Source organism: Herpailurus yagouaroundi, unplaced genomic scaffold, assembly GCF_014898765.1.
Source record: "Herpailurus yagouaroundi ecotype Mexico unplaced genomic scaffold, PumYag 67556, whole genome shotgun sequence".
In the NCBI taxonomy this organism is placed as follows: domain Eukaryota; kingdom Metazoa; phylum Chordata; class Mammalia; order Carnivora; family Felidae; genus Herpailurus; species Herpailurus yagouaroundi.
Window position 1 is genome coordinate 2,291,108 of NW_024420362.1, and position 15,374 is coordinate 2,306,481.

The 15,374-nt window shown below is 36.8% G+C and overlaps 1 protein-coding gene across 3 annotated transcripts in view; it reads right to left on the minus strand.

Annotated features, from left to right (window-relative positions):
- Positions 1-15,374, minus strand: part of DIAPH2 (diaphanous related formin 2) — a 1,032,498-nt gene that overhangs the window by 183,718 nt on the left and 833,406 nt on the right. The gene's annotated exons all lie outside the window — the stretch shown is intronic.

Consider the following 15,374-nt stretch of genomic DNA (forward strand, 5'->3'; position numbering starts at 1 on the left):
GCAAATAAACAGTAGCTGATCAGCTACTGCTGCCTTCCTGTTAAGATTCTTTTAAGACATTTCTAAGCAAGAAACCATAGACCTGGCTTAATGCAATCAATGTGCAGGGTGTGATTTGATGAAGCGGAGCTACACAAGGTTAAATACTGATTGTATTAATACTTTCAGCATTCAACTGTCATCTGCTATTATCTCAAAAGACACTATTTTCAAAACACATTTGCATTCAGTTTCTACCTAATCCATATCCTTTACCCGTTTCAAAATGCTGACATTGTACAAAGAAAAGGTGACCAAATCATTTGAAAGCCTGCAGTTTACATTTGAGAGATGTTAGCCAGAGTCTCATCATCCCTTTTAGAATGCTATGGTGTTTCTAATTTTTTCCTATGGGAAAGAACTGTTACGATTCCATGAGCTGGGTATTCAAAAGACGTACATGGGAATTCCTAATGGAAATGTACTTAAAACATTTTACCTTACTCTTATCTTTGACAATTCTGGCTGTCAAACCCCCTTTTAAGATTTATGAGAGCATTTGCCTCAAGGTGTTTATTGCCAGGAACTCTTCTACACTGTGGACAATCCACAGTGAGCTGAGGCCCATCTTCCCATCGGGCCTAGCTGATGATACAAAGGATCCTAACTAACTGGTTAATGTGAGTGGTAACTAAATGTGTGGGTCTGGCATAGAGGACATTTGTAGGCAGAAGAGTTAAGAGAAGAAGGCAGGAGTGAGGGGAAAAAAACTGTTGCTGATGATATTCTAAAGTTAAATGTAAATCCTACTTTGTTTAAAGAATGTAGGGTATCAGATCACAGAAAAAACATTCTCTTATAGGGCAAGAACAAGCTAAAACCTTTTTTGATTAGGCCCTTTATTTGACTTGAGATTTCTTCGATGTTACATCAATCATTTCTTCTTTTAAAGTGAATTCACTAGGACATAATATTAAATAAAAAACAAAGGGAAACACAGAGGTTCTCAGGTCTAATATTTGGTAAAAACAGAAAAAATAAAAGGAAAATAGAACCCCAATGATTAAGCATGGGAAGGGGATTATGCACATTTAGGAATATTAAAGCTGTAGACACATCCAAACTGTCACCTGCTCTCTATAACAGAAAGAAAAGAGGAGCTGGAAGTAGTTTGGCATGGCTAGAATGTACCTGGGAGAATTACATTTTATGCAGTAAGCACTTTACATTTGTTGTATCTTTTAAATTTTTTAAAATGTTTGTGTTTATTTTTGAAGTAGATTGAGAGAGAGAGAGAGAGCGCGAGCACATGAGTGGAGGAAGAGAGAGAGAGAGACACACAGAATTCGAAGTAGGCTCCAGGATCTAAGTGGTCAGCACAGAGCTGACACAGGGCTCCAACTCACAAGCTGTGAGATCATGACCTGAGCCGAAGTTGGATGCTTAACAGACTGAGCCACCCAGGCGCCCCTACATTTGTTGTATCTTTTAATCCAACTACACATGGAAATAGGTTTTATTTCTGTTTTTCAGCTGGGGATACTGAAACCTAGAGTTAAAGCATCTTGTTCCAGATCACACAGCTGGCATGTGGAGGGGCCTACATATGAACCCAAGTCAGTCTGACACCAAGACCATCCCTCTTTGTATGCAGTTAGCAGAAGACAAAATGGAGTAGGCATATGGTGACCAGATGGTAAAAGATCATAATTCTATGATATGGGCTTGAGTACTATCCTGTAAGTCAATACTCTCCAATAGAGATATATAATGCAGGCCAAAAATGTGAGCTGCATAATTTTAAACTTTCTAGTAGCCATATTTAAAACATTAAAAACAGATGAAATTAATTTTGATATGTTAAATAAATGTTTAACTCAATATATATATAATCATTTGTTTTTTACATTCTTTTTATCAGATTAAGTCTCAGAAATTGAGTGTGTTTTTATTTTGGCACATTTAACTTCAGATTAGCTACATTTCAAGTGCTTATTACTTTTATGTAGCTAGTGGCTGCTATATTGGGAAACATAAGCAATAGGAAGTGACTTGATCAGACTTACATTTTAGAAAGACTTATCAGACAGCACTGTGGAAGATGACTTAGCAGCTGGCATTAATAGAAGGAAGGGAAATGGCTAGGAGTATAGTATAAATGGACTGAGCTAAAGTGATAGGAGAGTGAATGGAGAGGGTGGATACTTTGAACGTATTAATATAGTTAATAAGACCTGGCTGAGAAATAAACAGGTTTGAGAAAATATGATTATTTTTTGAAGAATATTTAGGTAGGGATATCCAGTAAGCAGTTGAAAATATGAGGCTGAAACCCGGGAGTGAAGTCTGGGCTGAAGCTAAAGATTTGAATAGTGTTGGAAGATGCATGAGATCACCCTGAGATACTATATGAAAAGAGAAGAGAGCATACGATGCAATTCCTGAGAACCCCAATTTTTATAAAGCAGTCAGGAGAAGTAGAATTTCAGAGAAGACAAAAAAGGAATTTCTAGAGATATAGAAATACAACCAGAAGAGAACCATAGTATAACTGAATTTCACGTATTCTTATAAAAATAATCATTATAAATACTATGTAGAAAAATAAATACATGTATAAAAGTGAAAAAAGCAGACTACAAAACAGTATGTATATGTGATTTTACATAAATAATGTGCAAACATTAAAAAAATTATAACAGTGATAAGGAGGCCATTTCATTAGAATTCTTCAATGTGATTATATTGTATATATACTAAAAAGATGGAACAAATATGATGTAAAGAGGAATTAAAAATAAATCCCTTTACTTAATTAATGGTTGCCATCTGACAACACCTGTCAAAATACTATGCTAGATTACCATTTCTAAGCTTTTCTTTTTTTTTTTATTATTGTTTCTCTCCTCCCCCTGAGGAGCCTTTTTAGATATTTTTTTCCTCATCCCTCCAACATTTAAATTTAATACAACAGATGTACAGCATATCTGTTTATATAGTGTAACCCTTTGGGGGCCCACAAACAATTGTAATATCTAAGCTTTTTCTCTGCCCACCTCCCCAAGAACCAATATTTATCCACTTGGAGGTGATATACTATCTCTGCTGAGAAGGCATGTGCTAAGTGGTTCTTAAAAAAGATAAAAGAAAAGAAAAGAAAAGAAAAGAAAAGAAAAGAAAGGAAAGGAAAGGAAAGGAAAGGAAAGGAAAGGAAAGGAAAAGAAAAGAAAAGAAAAGAAAAGAAAAGAAAAGAAAAGAAAAGAAAAGAAAAAAAAGAAGGCCAGGTCTCTGTAAATATCATTGATATATTAAAATAAGTAAATGTAGGTTTCAGTCTACTATTACTTTTTCATTTGCTCCATTACTTTTCATAGAGTTGAGAGATTTTCCTGAAATACCTGACCTGAAGGAATGAAGGGTTTATAAATATATCATAGAACTGATTTACATTTCAGTTACTCTTCCTAAAACAAAATGGAAGCTAACATGATCATCTGAAAGACATTATCCTTCATTTTAAATGAATTTCAGTGAAATTTGGTATGTGATTGAGTTGTGTGAAGTTGATAATTCACTTAGAATTTCCAAGTTCATAAAACCATTAATTCTTACTTAGATGTGATTTGTAATAAGTAGCTGTTTTTATTTTCTATTTCTTGGTCTATGAGGTCAAACTCAGGAAAAAAAGTGTCTTTTTTTTTCCATTTGAAAGGAAAATAGTTTTATTGAATTGCATAGAAAACTGTGTTTTCTTACATCTTTCAATACTTATTTACTGAGTGAACGAATATCAAGGAAAAAATTGGTAATGCTTTTTGGCCACTAAAATGGTAATATATGGGCATGTCTGGGAAGTAACAATTCAGAGGCAAGTTTCTGACATTTGATCCTGAAATTAGATCACAGACAGTATTAAGGAGCTAGCTAGGCAGGTTACATGCAGTCCAGTGGGGCTCTATGTGAGCTACATATCTTTGGGTAAAATGAAAGGCATGCACTGTACCTTCTATTTCATGTTTCCAACAGTGTTGGTCATGCAGTGGATACAGAATGCCTGCTGACCTCAAATTTTCATCATCAACATTTACCTGTGTTGTGTTGACTTAATTTCCCCAAGAAGAGTTTGGAGATGTCATAGATTAATATTAGCCCTAGGTAAACTAAGTTATCTCTGGTACGTCTTTGTGCAAGACTATTCCCCAGAGGCTAGCACAAACTTATTTAGAGGCAATTCTCTGTGGGCTTCTCACATTTCTGTGCATTTTATGAGCACAAGCATTGATGACCTTTCTTCTGGACTATCTTTTTATAGTGAACAGCCTTGAAAGACATAGTGTCTCTCTTCAGAGCAGAGGGTAGGTCTGTTTGTTTTGAGGACAGATTATATTTCCCTCTAGGGTAAATGTCAGGCAGTTTGCTTTCATTTTATTATAAAGGATTTGGGTTCCCTAAAACCAGGTTCCTCAGAAGTAACATAAACCCATTGTGTGCATAGCATCCACCTGAGCTCACCTTGGCATCACCATGGGGGAGTTGGAAGGCAAGAGAAAGCAATATGAACATGAAGCTCACACTGCTGGCTATACCATGAATGACAGAATTCTTTGTCTCTGACCCAGGAGCCTAGTTTCTTATGTAAGCATTCCTGAAACTATGGCAGCCTGACTTGTTAGCATACAAGTAGGGTAAAATCTCTGCCCCTTCAAAGTTTTTCAAAGTGCTCTGAGGGGCACCTGGGTGACTCAGTCACTTATGCGGGTTAAGCATCATGCTTTGGCTAAGGTCATGATCTCCTGGTTAATGAGTCCAAGCCCCATGTCAGGCTTTGTGCCAACAGCTCTGAGTCTGGAGCCTGCTTGGAATTCTGTGTACCCCTTTCTTTCTGTCCCTCTCCCACTCACACTCTGTCTCTCTGTCTCTGTCTCTCAAAAATAAATAAACATTAAAAAAAGAAAATGCTCTGAAATCCCCTTTCTTTTTATCAAACATTTTAAATTACAATATCCCTTATTTTTCTAAGAACCTAACACTTAGTGCCTTGGACATTCCCATTGCCTAAGACCCAACTCCAGTTCATACTCCTCAAAAATGACTAAACTAAAGCCAACACTATAAAAATTAGTTCCTAAGATCCTAACATCATGGGCATATGGCTTTAATTCACTCTTATAGCCTCCTTGAATTCTCAATTGTATAATTAAGGCTTTCTGGAAAAGCTGAGCTGCTCAAAAGTTGAAGAAGTTATCAAAAACAAATCAGTATAAAATGACCCAAAAGAAACAAAAGACTTCTTACTGAGGGTAGGACCCTGCCATGTGAGCCAATACTTACAGAGACTATATAATTTAAAAACTTTTAAAAATGTTTTTATTTTTATTTTTGAGAAAGAATGAGAGAGAGTGAGCGAGCATGAGTAGGGGAGGGGCAGAGAGAGGGAGACACAGAATCCAAAGCAGGCTCCAGGCTCTGAGCTGTCACCACAGAGCCTGACATGGGGCTTGAACCCACGAGCTGTGAGATCATGACATGAGCTGAAGTCGGATGCTCAACCGACTGAGCCACCCAGGCACCCCAAGACTATATAATTTTTTAAAATAAAACTATGGTCTCTGTGGGCCTAGAAGAGTTGGGGAAGACTCATGGAAGAATGAGGGCTTAAGTTAAGCCTCTGAAAACATTACATTAAAAAAAGGTTGAAAAATGACTGGTTTGAAGACACTAAAATCTAGATGTATTAACTCCTAGCACACACACATGTGCTCACTTGCTTGCTCTGTGTGTGTGTGTGTGTGTGTGTGTGTGTGTGTGTATGTGTGTGTAAGTTTACAAACATTGTAATGCATAGATCTTAAGTATACACTTTGATGAATTCTAACAAGTACCTACACCCTGATGAATTCTAACAAGTACCTATACCCGTGTAAGTACTACCACAAGCAAGATATTGAAACTTTCCATTACCCCGAGAAAATTCCCTCTTGCCTCCACCACTAAGAGGCAATATTTACTCTGATTTTTATCATCATATATTGGCTTCACCTGTTAATATCATATAATTTTTAAGAGGGTAAAATGTGTCAAGGTTGTTTTGAATAAGCATAGCTACCTGAAGTCAAACACGCATGGTCTGCATGATAAACCACAGGGAGAACAACACAGTTGAAAGGTATGGGAGTTATAGTTGTATAGGTAAGATCAGAGTAAAGTTCTAGAGGGCTTTGGATATCAAAGTAATAAATCTGAATGTGCTTCAAGGGGCTCTAAAAAGCTAGCAAGATAGTGACACGATAAAGTAACATTTAAGGTCAGCCTCATAGTCGTACACAAAATGGACCAGAGTAGGAGAGAAATCAGTTATACAAAGAATGCAATTTAATTTGTAGTGACAAATATTATTCTATGCATATAATCCTGGGAAAAATTTTGGTATTATTAGTGAAGGACTAAATAGAAAAATAAAATTGGTTTTGTTAGCAAGGTCATGAGCAGTAGTAAATGGAAGTTATCAGTGTAAGAAGGCAATGATAAGTAGAGTACAAGAAAAATCAATGTTAGATTCAATCTTTTTCACACTATCTGTTATGGTACAGATTAAGACCAAAAGATGCAAGATGCAAGATGGGTTTGTAGATGGTACAAAAGTATAAGACTTCTCACCTAAGAAAAAAGAAAGAAACAAAATTCCTTCTCTGGGATCTAAAGAAAAAAAAAAATGAAGGCCCAAGGCTAAAAAACATCTCTTATAATTCAACAAAACAAGAGATAATAGACTTAATAAATGGCAAATACAGTATGGTGAAAATAACACAATGTGCTACAGGACCATAATATCTACATGTAAGAGTAATACTAATACCATACATAAGTTAGAAATAAAGTCAAATCATTTGGCAAGGCACTGTATCAACAGATATGATAAAACCTTGGCAACTTGTATTGAAGTCTACAAACATCTGGAAAGCCTATACCTGATGCGAGATTTTTGTTAGTTTGTAGTTTAATTGGAAGTGAGTGAAGAATGAAGAAAGTGGTGACTTGGAAAATCAACAGATGGTAACTAAGATAATAGTCTATGAAGTTATTTATGGCAATGAAAAGTATTTAAGAAAATCAAGATACTACTTCAAAGAGATTAAAAGAGGGCATACATAGAATGTATAAAGTTTTACAGAAAATAATGAAGGCAGATGTTCCTGGTGAAAAGAAGAAAACTTTTAAGAGGGAAAAAAAGGACACAGGAGCTCAGAAGAAATTACCAGAAACCACAGGATTAGTTAGGAGCAGTGTAGTAATTACATTACATGGCACTTGAAACTTTGTAAAACAAACAGAAAAATGTTATGCTCCCAGGTTGAGGCCTAGCACAGTGGTACCTACCAAAAAGCAAAATTAATCTCAGAGCAACTAAAGTTAAAACTACAGGGAAAAATGTTGGTTAGAGAGTTCACTCATTCTGTTATCTCATCTCCTTTCCAGAACAGGTAATTAACAGTTTCCTATAGCCAGGCAAATCATCAGATCATGGATAAACCTCATAGTGAATACTACTCTTCCTTAACAATTTTAAGGTTAATGTTTTAGGTACAATTTATCATGAAAAAAATAATGTATTAGGGATCACAAGATAAATGGGCATTCTGCTCCCAAGTGATTAATGGTGAAGGATGAGGTGATTTCTCCGCAGGTATCTACATGGTAGGTGCTACCTAAGTTTATTAGGGTAACTGAACTGGTAAGTTAACTTTTCCTGATGTATGTGTACCTTAAAGAGAAGCTTGTTAACACAAATGAATTAATTTATACTGGTGGAGTTTTAGTGAAGGAACTTTTTTGGCCAGGGGCACATTTTTGATGGCTTGTCTATGGTAAGATGGCTTGATAGTAAGTGGAAGTTAAAAAAAAAAAAAAACAATGTTTATGCATATTCATTTTTTTCTAGTTACCTGTATGCTAAAAGATGAAGAAAATTACACATTCTATAGATAAAGAAACACCCAATAAACCTGAATGTTAGTGCTTACCAGAAAACCTCTATTGATGCCTCTGGTAAAATATCTCACATTCAATATTTTAAATAATTAATATTTCAAAGAAACCTTTGAAATACTGTGTGTAACTTATCAGAATCAATCATTTACTAAGGGCATGGAACACTTGTGAAGGGAAAACTATGCAAAAAGAAATTTGGAAGAAGAATAAACTTAATTCAAAACCATCCACCAAAGGAAATCTAAGTACTTTCTGAAAAGACAAAAGAAGGCCGGTTTTGGAAGTAGGACTATTAGTAATATCTGCGATTTATTGAGAGGTTTCCATATGTCAGGCCTGTTTTAAGGGATTTAAGTTGCATCTCCACACCAACTTATTTTCAGGTAAAGAAACTGAGGTATGTTTGTAAGTAACTCATTCAAGGTCACATAGGTGGGAGGTAAGAGAACCAGCATTAGAACCTAAATATGTTTGAGAGAAGGTGTGGGCAAACTATAGTCCTAGTGGTCAAATCCAGTCTACAGTCTACCACCTGTTTTTGAACAGCCCACATGCTAAGAATGGTTTTCACCATTTTAAATGGATTTTTTAAAAGAATATTTGTACTACATGAAAATTTCATAAAATTCAAATTTTAGTCCTTAACCTTTATTGGATGATAGCCACAATCATTCATTATGTACTGTCTATGGCTGCTTTTATGCTACAATAGCAGAGTTGAATAGTTGTGACAGAGACATTTTGGCCTGTGAGGCCTAAAATACTTATTATCTGGCCCTTTACAGAAAAGGTTGGTTCTAGAGTACACATAGTCAATATCAACATCATGCTGGTATAGATACCTGTGGAGCTCACAATTTGCCTCTGAGATGCTGAAGGACCTTGGCAACCTCTATATTAGTAACAAAAGTTCATCAGGGATAAAAGGTAGGAAGGAACACAGTCATTGTCAGCCTTCTTGAAATTGAGATGTCTCTACTTAGAGGGCCAAAGCCAAGAATGAGACAGGATAATGAAACAATTAATACATACATTTCTATGTGGCATTACATTTAACAGTCCTTAAAGTCTAGTTGCAAAACAACAGTTACAAAAAGTAGTTTTCTCAAAGGTCAGTGGAAGACCTGCTTTCCTAGTATTGATTTCCTGTATGACAACCTATCTCTGCAAAACAACAGTTACAAAAACAGTAGTTTTTTTCAAAGGTCAGTGGAAGACCTGCTTTCCTAGTGTTGATTTCCTGTATAAAAACCAATCTCTGCCTGACATGGAGTAATTAGGCTTCTTTACAGAAGACCCAGCTCTTTATCTATGGACTTTAACTAGAGTGTCATATCAGAATACAATACTGTATAATAAGCCTAACCATTTTATAAGAAATACAAACATAAGACTAGTGATGAAGAAAGGGAAATAAATAGTTTTAGCTTGCAGAACACCATCATGAGGTCAAATGTATACTTGTATTTTCCTTAGTGCCTACCACAGGTGCAAGGTAAGTGTGGAATGAAAGTGACTTTTCAAGAATGGCTCTCATGAGAGCCCAGTCAGGCAGTTATAGCAAATGTTACACACCATGGCAATAATGGCAGCCCACCACCAAGTATAAAAGTTTTGTAAATGAGGGAGCAGGCACTCTTAATTGTTGATGCTGGGAGTATAGGAAACAAGTGGACAATTCCTCAGTTGCTATGCAACGCTCAAATTGTGGTGTTCTTCCTGTGCTTACTAGATTCTATAGAGGGTCAACTCTCCAGCCAGAAAGGCAGTAACAACCTCACTCCACTTTTTGCAGAGGAACTTAACTGTTGCTTATCAATTTTTAAAGCACAAGGAGTCTCACCTTGTATATTTGTGTATGTTTCTTTGGCCAAGTGTTTTTGAGTGCCTGGAGAGTGCACATTGTTGCAAATTAATTTCTTCTTATTACAACTACCCTTTCCAAGTTGAGTAGCATATTATAACATTTTTTAACATGGTGATACATTTTTTGAGAGAGAGAGAGAGTGCATGTGAACAAGTAGGAGGAAAGGGGTAGAAGGAGAAAATCTTAAGCAGGCTCCATGCTTGGCACAGAGGTGGGGCTCTATCTCAGCTAAGATCATGACCTGATCCAAAATCAAGAGTCGGATGCTTAACTGACTGAACCACTTAGGAGCCCCTAACATGGTGATATTTCACACTTCAGCTTTTTTTAAAAAATCAAAAGCAGTTTGTAAAAAGGCATGTATAAACCAACTGCTTTACTGAAAAGTCTCAATTCAGTAAAAGTATACATATTAAATTTTTGTTTTTTCTACCACTGTTCAAAGACATGCCATGTCAAATATCTGTTTCATGTCTCTTAATACATTTGGCAAGATTCCATAATTTTCTGGTTTCAGTTTAAATATCAATCTTACATTTGCTGCAAGGGGTTTCCTTCCCCCATTGCTGGTTAGTCTTCTTAGACCCAAGTACCTGAAGGGGAGAACGGGTGGTATAATCAGCTCCCCCACTCACTCCCTACCATACCTTACTCTCATGGAGTAATTAGATCCACTAATGGGGTGGAGCAAGGAGGCAGGGAAAGGAAAAGAAGGAATTTCTGTTATTTAACTGGCTACTGATATAATCCTCTTGATGAACATGTTAAATGGCTAATAAGAAACAAAGGTGAGGGGTTAGTGTAAAAATGTACGCATAAGTAAAAAGCAATAGGAAACAGCCTTCAGCACCTCATCAAGAACTGAAACACCATTCAAGATACGATCATAGCTCTAACCCTCTAGCTACAACAGTAGCCCTAGTCATCTGATGTTATTACTCTATTACCTTGATGTCCATTCATTCATACTTACCATGTGCACCTACTCTTATTATTTGTTTTTATTTTCTTTTTTGGCATTTTTGAACTAATTCTCTTTCTTTGTGTCTTTGAGTTCAAATTCCCCAAGAAAATCAAATTGATTCAACCAGTACAGAGTAGACTTTTGGGAGGAGTGTTTATGACAGGCTATCTCTTATGAAATAGACCAGCCTATAGATGGTTGTCATTGGGTAAAAAATAAATCTCTGGCCCAATTTGAAAGTAGAGGAGGATCATATAGCACAAAACATAGTCAGTGATGCTTAAGAGGCTGCCTATTGCTGCTTGTCTCATAAAAGGGGCTGAAGGTATATACTTCTGAGATGCATTATCATAACTCAATAGTGTAATTTACATTGATGTTTCAAAATGGGAGAGGGAAGGATTTACCTTTAAGCCTTGATCTAAATCCATCAATAATTTCTAAAGAGGAGTTCAATAATCTGCTCTAGGAGAGAGTCAGTCTGACTCTGAGCATGGCTGGGTACTTTCTCAGTCAACTAGAATAGTTTGTCCACCCTGTAATCTCACTGCTGTCTCCTGATGGAACTGAAACAAGTTGCTGAAAGATAATGATTTAGAAAGTAGACCACAGTGTCGCTGGACAGTGTCCTTTATTCTTTGGATGGTGAGAAGTGGTCAGTTTCAAGGCTTTTAGTTGCTTTCTATGATGTAGATGCCTTAATTCGAATCCCTATTATTAATTTGTATTCCCATTACAGGTGCAAATTATCAGCTACTCCAGAATAACATTATTTACAAAATTTCCCATCACCTCAGACAACATGTCTAAAACTGATTTAATCACCCACAGATTTCCCCACCCAACCACACTCCTAATGACTTATCAGCCCAATTTTCTCATTTCTTATTATTCCCCAGGCTTGGAACCTTCATTTCCAAATTCAGTGACTAAGCTGTGCCACTTCTTCACAGGCTATATCTCATAGAATCAGAGTTTCTTCTCTCAGTCTAACATTCATCCCTTAACCTGGACTACTGATACATGAATCAACTTGGTGAATTCTCTGTTTCTATTTTCTCCTATTACTGAACTAGAACTCTAATCACAGTATCTTCTTTTCCAAGATTCAATGCCCATCAGATCCAATCCAAACTCTAATGGTCTTATTATTTCCAGATTTTTTCTTTGGCTCCTCCAACCACACAGCCAGGCTACATCTCTTTATAATTCTGTACTTATCCTGAATGTTCACACCTGTATGTCTTCACTCATCTACCCAATTTAAGAAATAAGGATTAGAGGCGCCTGGGTGGCGCAGTCGGTTAAGTGTCAGACTTCAGCCAGGTCATGATCTCGCAGTCCCTGAGTTCGAGCCCCACGTCGGGCTCTGGGCTGATGACTCAGAGCCTGGAGCCTGTTTCCGATTCTGTGTCTCCCTCTCTCTCTGCCCCTCCCCCGTTCATGCTCTGTCTCTCTCTGTCCCAAAAATACAAAAATAAACGTTGAAAAAGAAATAAAGATTAATGTAAATTCTAAAGAAAAAAGCACCAACAAGAAAGACAGATGTTTTATACCTTCAAGTTTAAATGGATAGAGCTTTTAGATAGATTATTATAAGAATATTCTTTAGCTCACCAGATCTATTCAAGGATTTAAATTCCCAGAGTGAGTGCTATAGAAACACTATAGACCTAAATTCAGGTAATTTAGACAATTTATACAAATACATGTTAAGAATATTCTGCTCTATTAAATAATTAAAATTTATATAGACCTTAATTATATGCTTTACTAAATAAAAGGAAGTTGGTCTTCAATAGAAAAAAAATAATTTCTGGGGCGCCTGGGTGGCGCAGTCGGTTAAGCGTCCGACTTCAGCCAGGTCACGATCTCGCGGTCCGGGAGTTCGAGCCCCGCGTCGGGCTCTGGGCTGATGGCTCGGAGCCTGGAGCCTGTTTCCGATTCTGTGTCTCCCTCTCTCTCTGCCCCTCGCCCGTTCATGCTCTGTCTCTCTCTGTCCCAAAAATAAATAAACGTTAAAAAAAAAAAGAAAAAAAATAATTTCAAAATAAATAAATAAATAAATAAATAACTCCCTAAGGCAGATATTCATAGTAAATTTAACATACTTTCCACTACCACTTAATTGAATACAACCTTTAAGTTAAAAAAGAAGACATATTAAAAGTAAATTGGTTATTGTATATTAAGTGGTATTGCCTTTTGGTGTTTCAAATAATCAAGGCAATAGTCATTAACCTCTTCATTACTTTATAATGTTCATCTGAGAAAAAGCAGCCCTTCCCAGTTCAAATTTTCTAACACTGAAACCCACAGAGCTCCTAAAAACACAGGGCAATAAAGCATAGGGCGCTTCATTAGAGGAAGTCTATAATTACAGATTACTGAGTAATAATATGGATGCCATTGAATTACACGAGAGTCCATCAGTTAGCAGAAAATGGTATAGAATTACAAAATTAGGCACCAATATCCCAGAGATATAACTATGTCAATTTCTGAACATTATGTGGTCCTTTTAAAATGAAGTCATTATGGATGATAACTATGCTTAAAAAACCTGCTAAAAGCTGGTAAAACCAGATAAAATACTGGCACTTAAAGAATGGGCATTTCTGGGGCATCTGGGTGACTCAGTTGGTTAAGCATCTGACTCTTGATTTTGGCTCAGGTCATGATCTCAGAGTTCATGGGTCTGAGCCGGGCATTGGGTTCCACATTGACAGCGGCGGCTGCTTGGGATCCTCTCTCTCCCTCTATCTCTGCCCCTCCCGTACTCATTCTATCTCTCTTTCTGTCTCTCTCAAAATAAATAAATTTTAAAAAGATTCTCAAAAAAAAAAAAAAACAGAATGTCATTCCTTGGAGCTTAGTTTCATAAATGCTTTATTTTAAGTTGATGTGTCTACTTGACCTCTGCATTTGAATTTTCTTTTTAAATTCAAAAATTCCCATGGGTTATATCATATGCTATTTTATGAAATAACCTGCCACTATCTAGCTATTGCTGTGTAATTCCTGTCTGTAAATACTGTTATATTTTTGTTGAAATGGATAGAGTTGTGGTCAGAGACACACTTGCCAATAGACAATTTCTTGCTTGGGTTTACGTAGAAAAGATTTACAATTTCACATTTGTTTCAAACATGTCTCTTGGGACAGGAGGCTCAAAGGAGAAAGCAGGTAGGACTTAGATGCAGTTAATCAGCACTGATTCAATCATACCCTCAGCATATTCCTTATTTAGTTTTTAATATCTCTTTCAAGCTATCAACACATAACTGCTGGGCACGTACTCAGCAGATAGCACTGTGCAAACAAACCAAAAACCAAAAACCAAAAAACAAAACTATAAGGCATCCTCCTCAGATGCACTGCCACAAACAAGTAAATTGTGTATTTCTTTCTCTTTGTACTCTAATTTATTTTTTTTTAACTTTTACTGAACTTAATTTATTTGTGTTGGTAAATGCAGTTAGCCTTGTAGTGATAATACTAAAAAATTGTCTAAATTTTTTTACCAATGTATTTTGCTAATTAATATAGTCCTTTTATTTTTTTTATATATGAAATTTATTGTCAAATTGGTTTCCATACAACACCCAGTGCTCATCCCAAAAGGTGCCCTCCTCAATACCCATCACCCACCCTCTCCTCCCTCCCACCCCCCATCAACCCTCAGTTTGCTCTCAGTTCTCAACAGTCTCTTATGCTTTGGCTCTCTCCCACTCTAACCTCTTTTTTTTTTTTTTCCTTCCCCTCCCCCATGGGTTCCTGTTAAGTTTCTCAGGATCCACTTAAGAGTGAAACCATATGGTATCGGTCTTTCTCTGTATGGCTTATTTCACTTAGCATCACACTCTCCAGTTCCATCCACGTTGCTACAAAAGGCCATATTTCATTTTTTCTCATTGCCACGTAGTATTCCATTGTGTATATAAACCACAATTTCTTTATCCATTCATCAGTTGATGGACATTTAGGCTCTTTCCATAATTTGGCTATTGTTGAGAGTGCTGCTATGAACATTGGGGTACAAGTGCCCCTATGCATCAGTACTCCTGTGTCCCTTGGATAAATTCCTAGCAGTGCTATTGCTGGGTCATAGGGTAGGTCTATTTTTAATTTTCTGAGGAACCTCCACACTGCTTTCCAGAGCGGCTGCACCAATTTGCATTCCCACCAACAGTGCAAGAGGGTTCCCATTTCTCCACATCCTCTCCAGCATCTATAGTCTCCTGATTTGTTCATGTTGGCCACTCGGACTGGCGTGAGGTGATACCTGAGTGTGGTTTTGATTTGTATTTCCCTGATAAGGAGCGACGCTGAACATCTTTTCATGTGCCTGTTGGCCATCCGGATGTCTTCTTTAGACAAGTGTCTATTCATGTTTTCTGCCCATTTCTTCAATGGGTTATTTGCCTTTCGGGTGTGGAGTTTGGTGAGCTCTTTATAGATTTTGGATACTAGCCCTTTGTCCGATATGTCATTTGCAAATATCTTTTCCCATTCCGTTGGTTGCCTTTTAGTTTTGTTGGTTGTTTCCTTTGCTGTGCAGAAGCTTTTATCTTC